At 38.2% G+C, this 6,981-nt stretch overlaps 1 pseudogene; it reads left to right on the top strand.

The window, feature by feature from the left end:
- The first annotated feature begins 4,048 nt into the window (after nt 1–4,048).
- On the top strand, nt 4,049–5,863 carry LOC110742121 (annotated as a pseudogene).
- Nucleotides 5,864–6,981: the final 1,118 nt, after the last annotated feature.

The raw sequence follows: 6,981 nt of genomic DNA, 5'->3' as shown, positions 1-6,981 counted from the left end.
GAAATAGAGAATATGAAAGCAATAGAGGGGATCAACAATACCAAAAGTTGTTTTTTAAAAAGATTAGCAATTAAGTTATTAAACTGTATGTAGACTGACCATGATTAAAAGAGAGAAGATTTATATTAATAACTTCAGAGGAGAGGAGCAGAGCAAGACCATAGAGAACTCTCCTGCAATCCTCACCTGAAGAAACCTCAGTTTGAACAACTACCCTTTACTGAAAACTCTTCACAAGGCTAAAGGGAACTGGGTGACTGTTTTTAAGTTTATTTATTATTATTATATACTGTAAGTTGTAGGGTACATGTGTGCATAGCGATGCAGGTTTGTTACATATGTATACTTGTGCCTTGTTGGTGTGCTGCACCCATCAACTTCGTCATTTACATCAGGTATAACTCCCAATGCAATCCCTCCTCCCCTCCCACGATAGGCCCGATTGTGTGATGTTCCCTTCTGGTCCAAGTGATCTCATTGTTCAGTTCCCACCTATGAGTGAGACACTTGTCGTGTTGGTTTTCTGTTCTTGTGATGGTTTTAGAATGATGGTTTCCATTTCATCCATGTCCTACAAGGACACAAACTCATCCTTTTTGATGGCTGCATAGTATTCCATGGTGTATATGTGCCACATTTTCTTAATCCAATCTGTCACTGGTGGACATTTGGGTTGATTCAAGTCTTTGCTATTGTGAATAGTGCTGCAATAAACATCACGTGTGCATGTGTGCTTTATAGCAGCATAATTTATAATCCTTTGGTATATCCCAGTAATGGGATGGCTGGGTCATATGGTACATCTAGTTCTAGATCCTTGAGGAATAAGCCATACTGTTTTCCATAATGGTTGAACTAGTTTACAATCCCACCAACAGTGTAAAAAGTGTTCCTATTTCTCCACATCCTCTCCAGCACCTGTTGTTTCCTGACTTATTAATGATGGCCATTTAACTGGTGTGAGATGGTATCTCATTGTGGTTTTTGATTTGCATTTCTCTGATGGCCAGTGATGATGAGCATTTTTTTAGGTGTGTTTGTTGGCTGTATGAATGTCTTCTTTTGAGAAATGTCTATTCATATCCTTTGCCCACTTTTGATGGGTTGTTTGTTTTTTCTTGTAAATTTGTTTTGGCAGGTTCTGTAGGTTCTGGATATTAGCCCTTTGTCAGATGAGTAGATTTTAAAAATTTTCTCCCATTCTGTAGGTTGCCTGTTCCTCTGATGGTAGTTTCTTTTGCTGTGCAGAAGCTCTTTAGTTTAATGAGATCCCATTTGTCAATTTTGGCTTTGCTGCCCGTTGCTTTTGGTGTTTTAGACATGGAAGTCTTTGCCCATGCCTATGTCCTGAATGGTACTACCTGGTTTCTCTAGGATTTTATGGTATTAGATCCTAACACTGAGAAACAAGAAATGGGGAAGGATTCCCTATTTATTAAATGGTGCTGGGAAGGTGGCTAGCCATAAGTAGAAAGCTGAAACTGGATCCTTTCCTTACTCCTTATCACGAAAATTAATTCAAGATGGATTAGAGACTTAAATTTTTTTTTTTTTGAGACTAAGTCTCCTGCAGCTCTGTAGCCCAGGCTGGGAGTGCAATGGTTAGCGACCTCGCAATCTCGGCTCACTGCAAGCTCCGCCTCCCGGGTTCACACCATTCTCCTGCCTCAGCCTCCCCAGCAGCTGGCACTACAGGCACACGCCCCCACGCCAGGCTAATTTTTTGTATTTTTAGTAGAGACGTGGTTTCACCCTGTTAGCCAGGATGGTCTCCATCTCCTGACCTTGTGATCTGCCTGCCTCAGCCTCCCAAAGTGCTGGGATTAAGGCGTGAGCCACCGCGCCTGGCCGGAACTGGGTGACTCCTTACAGTATTCAGGTGCAGTACAGAAATATAAAAAGATGCACTGAAAAGGAGGATAAAAAGGGAAGTTTGACATTACTCACATCACCCCTCCCTCAACCTTAAGGAGCACAGTGTTGAGAGAGATACCTTCCATTTGGGGTAAGGAGAAAGAAGTGAGCACTAGACAATGCCTTAGCCTGTAACATTAAGTTAACCACAGTAAAACCTAGCACCAAGTAAGTCACCGTAAACCCAGACTCCAGGCTGGTATCTACAGTACTGAGTCACTAACGTTCTCCAGTGCCAAGCCATACCCCAAAGCCCCAGAGTTCAGGCATGCACACCAGAGTTGATGTCTGGTTTGCACCACCACCAGACAGACTTTAGCAACCCCAGGCTCCATCAGCCCTCAGTGGCAGGGTGACCACAGAGGTCCTGGGATCCAGAACTGCCCCACTGCCAGGCAGGACTAAGTAGGCCTAGGCTTTGGGCCTACCCAAGCAAGAAACTGCATTTCCTGTTGTGACCTAAGCATTACTACAGGATAAGTCACATTCATCTACAAAGAGGTTTTCATACAAACAAAGTAATATGTAAACAGACAAAAGTGAAGCACATACTGGCAGAAAGCACTGTTACTCTCCATTGTTTACATATTGGAATTTTGAAACCTAGCGCTCCCGCTCCCAAAGGACTTACTAAAATGAACATTTGTATGTCCCATATTAAAAGTACTTTTCAACTATTTCAAAGGCTGTTTTTGGCAATCAGAATGAAATTATTTCACGTTTAGTTCAATTCAAGAGAAATTCTCAAATATTAAGAAAAGTATCAAATAATGACTGGTTAAAACAAACCAAAAAGAAAAGTAAAACAGGACATACAATCTCTGAAAAAAAATCTGAAAAATAAATAGAAAAGTGTTCTTTTCCAAAAGAGAAATGCCAGATTAGACATAAAAAGGAGATATAAGTTATCTTTTTTATTATGTGACTAATATAACCACAAAACTTAAAGAGCCATTCTACTTTTCATCAAATTATGTTAACTCTTATTTCAAATGTGAGGAAAATGTGTCTCGAAAAAACAGGTGGAAAAAAAAAAAAAAAAACAAAAAAACAAAAAACAATTCCAGGACAAATCAGAACTTGAAGGTAAGCGGGTTGAAGAAGGGAAATTAAGTTCTTCAGATCTGGACATACTGACTGATAAGTCTGGCTCAGAATCTTCTTTAGATACTGTGGAAAATCCTTCAAATCCTATTGCAATACCTGAAGTTCTTGTTTCAACTAAACAAAGTATTACTTTCTTTTTCATCCCAGTGAAATTGTATAATCTTTTGTAGGTGGAATATTGGTGGACTTGTCCCCAGTTTAAATTATGATTTAAAGAGACACTTAGAAAAATAGGAAAAGCCTACTAAAATGGAGCAGGCTATCAGCAAAGACAAAAATGCAGAGAAGAACAACCATTTATCTCTTCAAAGAGAAATTATTATTGCAAGGGTGAATATTGATAACAGAACCTGGGTGTTAGTTCAGCTATTGAGAAAAACAACTGACCTGAAGTCCTGTATTACTGGGGTTGTAGAACTGAATTTTCATCATCTAGATTATATTGAAGGAAATGAGTTTCTGTTAAAGAAATAATTATTCCACATTTATTCTGGCTGAGACAAATTAAAGGTGAAACACTTTAGGCTGCACTTAGATAAATTTTGGCTTTAAAATTTTCGTGTGTCCAGTGCAAGGGAGAGGAATCCCAATTTCACATTTGATGATGGAGGAACAAGTTATGTGGTTGCTCTGCAGACAATATGAAAATTAGTTGAACTAACTCAGAAACCAGTTGATCAGCTCTTTCATTATATTTGTGATGTAAGCACAGGTGCCATATTAGCTTTCATGTCGGGATTTTTTCATATGCCTTTTGATGAATGCGAGAAACTTTATAAAACATTAGGATCAGATGTATTTTCACAAAATTTCATTGTTGGAAAAGTTAAAATGAGTTGAAGCCATGCATTTTATAGCAGTCAAATGTGGGGAAACATTCTGAAAAATAGAATGTGATTTGCACTATTGATTGCAACAGCAAGAAACCACACATGCCTTAAGGTAACTGCTGTAAGTATCATAGTAAACAGAGGATAACACAAAAATATTCTGGTGTTTTAGAAGCTAAAGTGCTTAGAAACTATAATTTGTTGTCTCTAAACATAGAAACTATGGCCATTTTGCTGGAATCAACTGTCATTTCAGAGGCTGTCAGTATAAAATGTGGCAGGCCATTAGAGCCTCATCTGCTGCTCCAGGCTACTTTGGAGAATACGCATTGGGAAATGATCTTCATCAAGGTGGAGGTTTGCTTCTGAATAACTCTTTGGCATTACCAATGCATGAGCGTAAATATCTTTGGCCGGATATTCCATTAGAGTACACAGTATGTCTGGACACTGGACATTTGGAGAGTGATATGGAAAACACTGTGATACACACAAGCTTGAAAACCAAACTTGCTAATGTTATCAACAGTGCTACAGATATAGAAGCAGTCTGTATAATGCTTGATGGTCTGTTACCTCCTGATACCTATTTTATATTCAATCCTGTAATGTGTGAAAACATAACTCTAGATGAAAGTCAAAACGAAAAGCTGAATCAGCTGCAGTTAGAAGGGTTGAAATACATAGAAAAAAATGAAAAAAATTAAAAAGTTGCAAAAATATTAAGTCGAGAAAACATAACTCTGCACAGAATTAATGATGAGATATAATTGAAAACAAACAAGTATGAAGGCCTTCTATTCTTTCTAAAGTTGCGATGAGTATATGCTTATGTTCTGGTAAATGAAGGCCTGCTCAGTAGATTCACCAAAGTCAACAGGAATTGTGGGGTTCAACATGAGTTGAATTATGAATTCTAGAGAATCCTGAAGAAGACTGTGCTTTCACTAGTTTGCACAGCTAGAAAATATGCTTGATTATATAATTCATATGAGAGTTAGATTTTTAAGATGTTAATAATTAAGTAAGTTTTAGGAGTTTCATTGTGATTGTGGTATTAGTAGATGTTGGTGTTATTTTGTTTGATTTTGGGAAATGTATTAATATATGTGTTAAACAAGGAGCTAAAAATGATTACACTTTGTATTTTTGCTTTTGTCATCATAATCATGTTGAATTTATGTAATCATTGATTTTATTTCATGTGGAATAGCTAATTGCTTCTTAAAATTATATTATTTAATGTTTTCATTAGCTACACTCTACAATTCACATACTACTTTTTATTTTAAAATTACTTAAATAGATCCAAAAAGTAGAAGTTTTATTTAAAATGTTTTTATGCTTGAAATATGAGAACCAGGTACAGTTTTCTATTCAAAATTTTCTTATTTTAATATTGTTTGGCTAACAAAGATAGATAAAGTTTCATTCAAACACTTTTCTCCTTACAATTTCAAGATAATGTACATTAACTTTTCTACGTCTAACCCTAGCTTATCCTTCCCTGTTATAAAGTTGATTGCTTAAATTTACTGAGAAACATTCCCATCATTAACAAAAATAAAATACTGAAATAAAAAAAGATGGAGGTTCAACATCTTTAGTCATTATGGAAGTGCAAATCAAAGTCATATGCCACTTCACACCCACCATATTTGTCATAATAAAAAAAAAAACAGGAAATAAGAATTGTTGATAAGAATGTGGAGGTATTGGAACACCTGTACATTGCTAATGAGAATACAAAATGGTGGTGCTACAACAGAAAACACACTGGCTCTTTGATAAAATGTAAACATAAAATTTCCTTACAAGTCAATGTGAGTACTTCTTAATTGTATACTTGAGATAACTTAAAGCATATGTTTTTAAAATAACTTTTGCCCAGATGTTCATAGCACCATTTTTTACAGTGGCTGAAAAATGGAAACAAACTAAATGGCCATCACCTACTAAATAAAATGTGGCATAGCCATACAATGGAATATTGTAAATCTGTGAAAATGAATGAACAAAGTACATAAGAGATTAACCTCAAAAACATTACACTAAGTGAAAGAAGCCAGATACAAAAGGCCACATATTGTATGATTCTATTTTTGTGAAGTGCCCAGAATAGGCAATTTTATATAGAAAGAAAGCAGAGTAGTGGTTTCCAGGGGCTGAGTGAGGGAAAATGGGGAGTAACAACTTAATGTGTACAGAGTTTCTTTTTAGGATGATGAAAATGTTCTAGAATCAGTGGTAATGGTAATAAAACATTGTGAATATACTAAAAGCCACTGAATTGTACCCTTCAGGGTGGTTAAAATGGTCAATTTTGTGTTACATGAACATTATTTCTCTAATAAAATAGATTTTCAGCAACAAAGGGCCATTAGAATGGAAGCATACTCTGAAGAGTTATTAGTTATCAACTCCTAACATGCAAAATATTTTAGGTAGCATTTTTGTATAGAAGAAATTATATTAAGACATATTGAGGGCGGAGCAAGATGGCCGAATAGGAACAGCTCCAGTCTCCAACTCCCAGCGCCAGCGACACAGAAGACCGGTGATTTCTGCATTTTCAACTGAGGTACTGGGTTCATCTCACTGGGGAGTGCCGGACGATCGGTGCTGGTCAGCTGCTGCAGCCCGACCAGCGAGAGCTGAAGCAGGGCGAGGCATCGCCTCACTCCAGCAGTGTATGGAATCCCTTTCTCCCAGCTAGGACCTGGCACGCACGGCCTGGAAAAATCTGCAACTCCCCACCCTGGCTGTTTCTGCCACCAGGAGATCAGGCATCCCACCTGGCTGGAGGGAACCTGGCCAGCCCACGGAGCCTCCCTCATTGGCACACAGCAGTCTGTGATCACCAGCAAGGCAGCAGCGCAGGCTGGGAGGCCTACTTTCGAGGCTTGGGTGAACAAAGCTGCTGGGAAGCTCCAACTGGGTGGAGCTCTCACAGCAGCCTGGAAGGGAAACTCCTGCCTGTCTCTCAGACTGCCCTGGGGACAGGGGCACAGCTACACAAATAACAACAACAACAACAACAAAGCTGTTGGTGAAAACTCTGCAGACACAAACCCACTCTGTCTCGATTGTGCTTTGAAGAGGAGCAGGATCTCCCAAATGGAGGCACAGA

The sequence above is a fragment of the Papio anubis genome, chromosome X (genome assembly GCF_008728515.1).
Source record: "Papio anubis isolate 15944 chromosome X, Panubis1.0, whole genome shotgun sequence".
NCBI classification, from domain to species: domain Eukaryota; kingdom Metazoa; phylum Chordata; class Mammalia; order Primates; family Cercopithecidae; genus Papio; species Papio anubis.
Note: the sequence above shows the minus strand (reverse complement) of the source record. Positions and strands in the feature narration are given on the sequence as shown.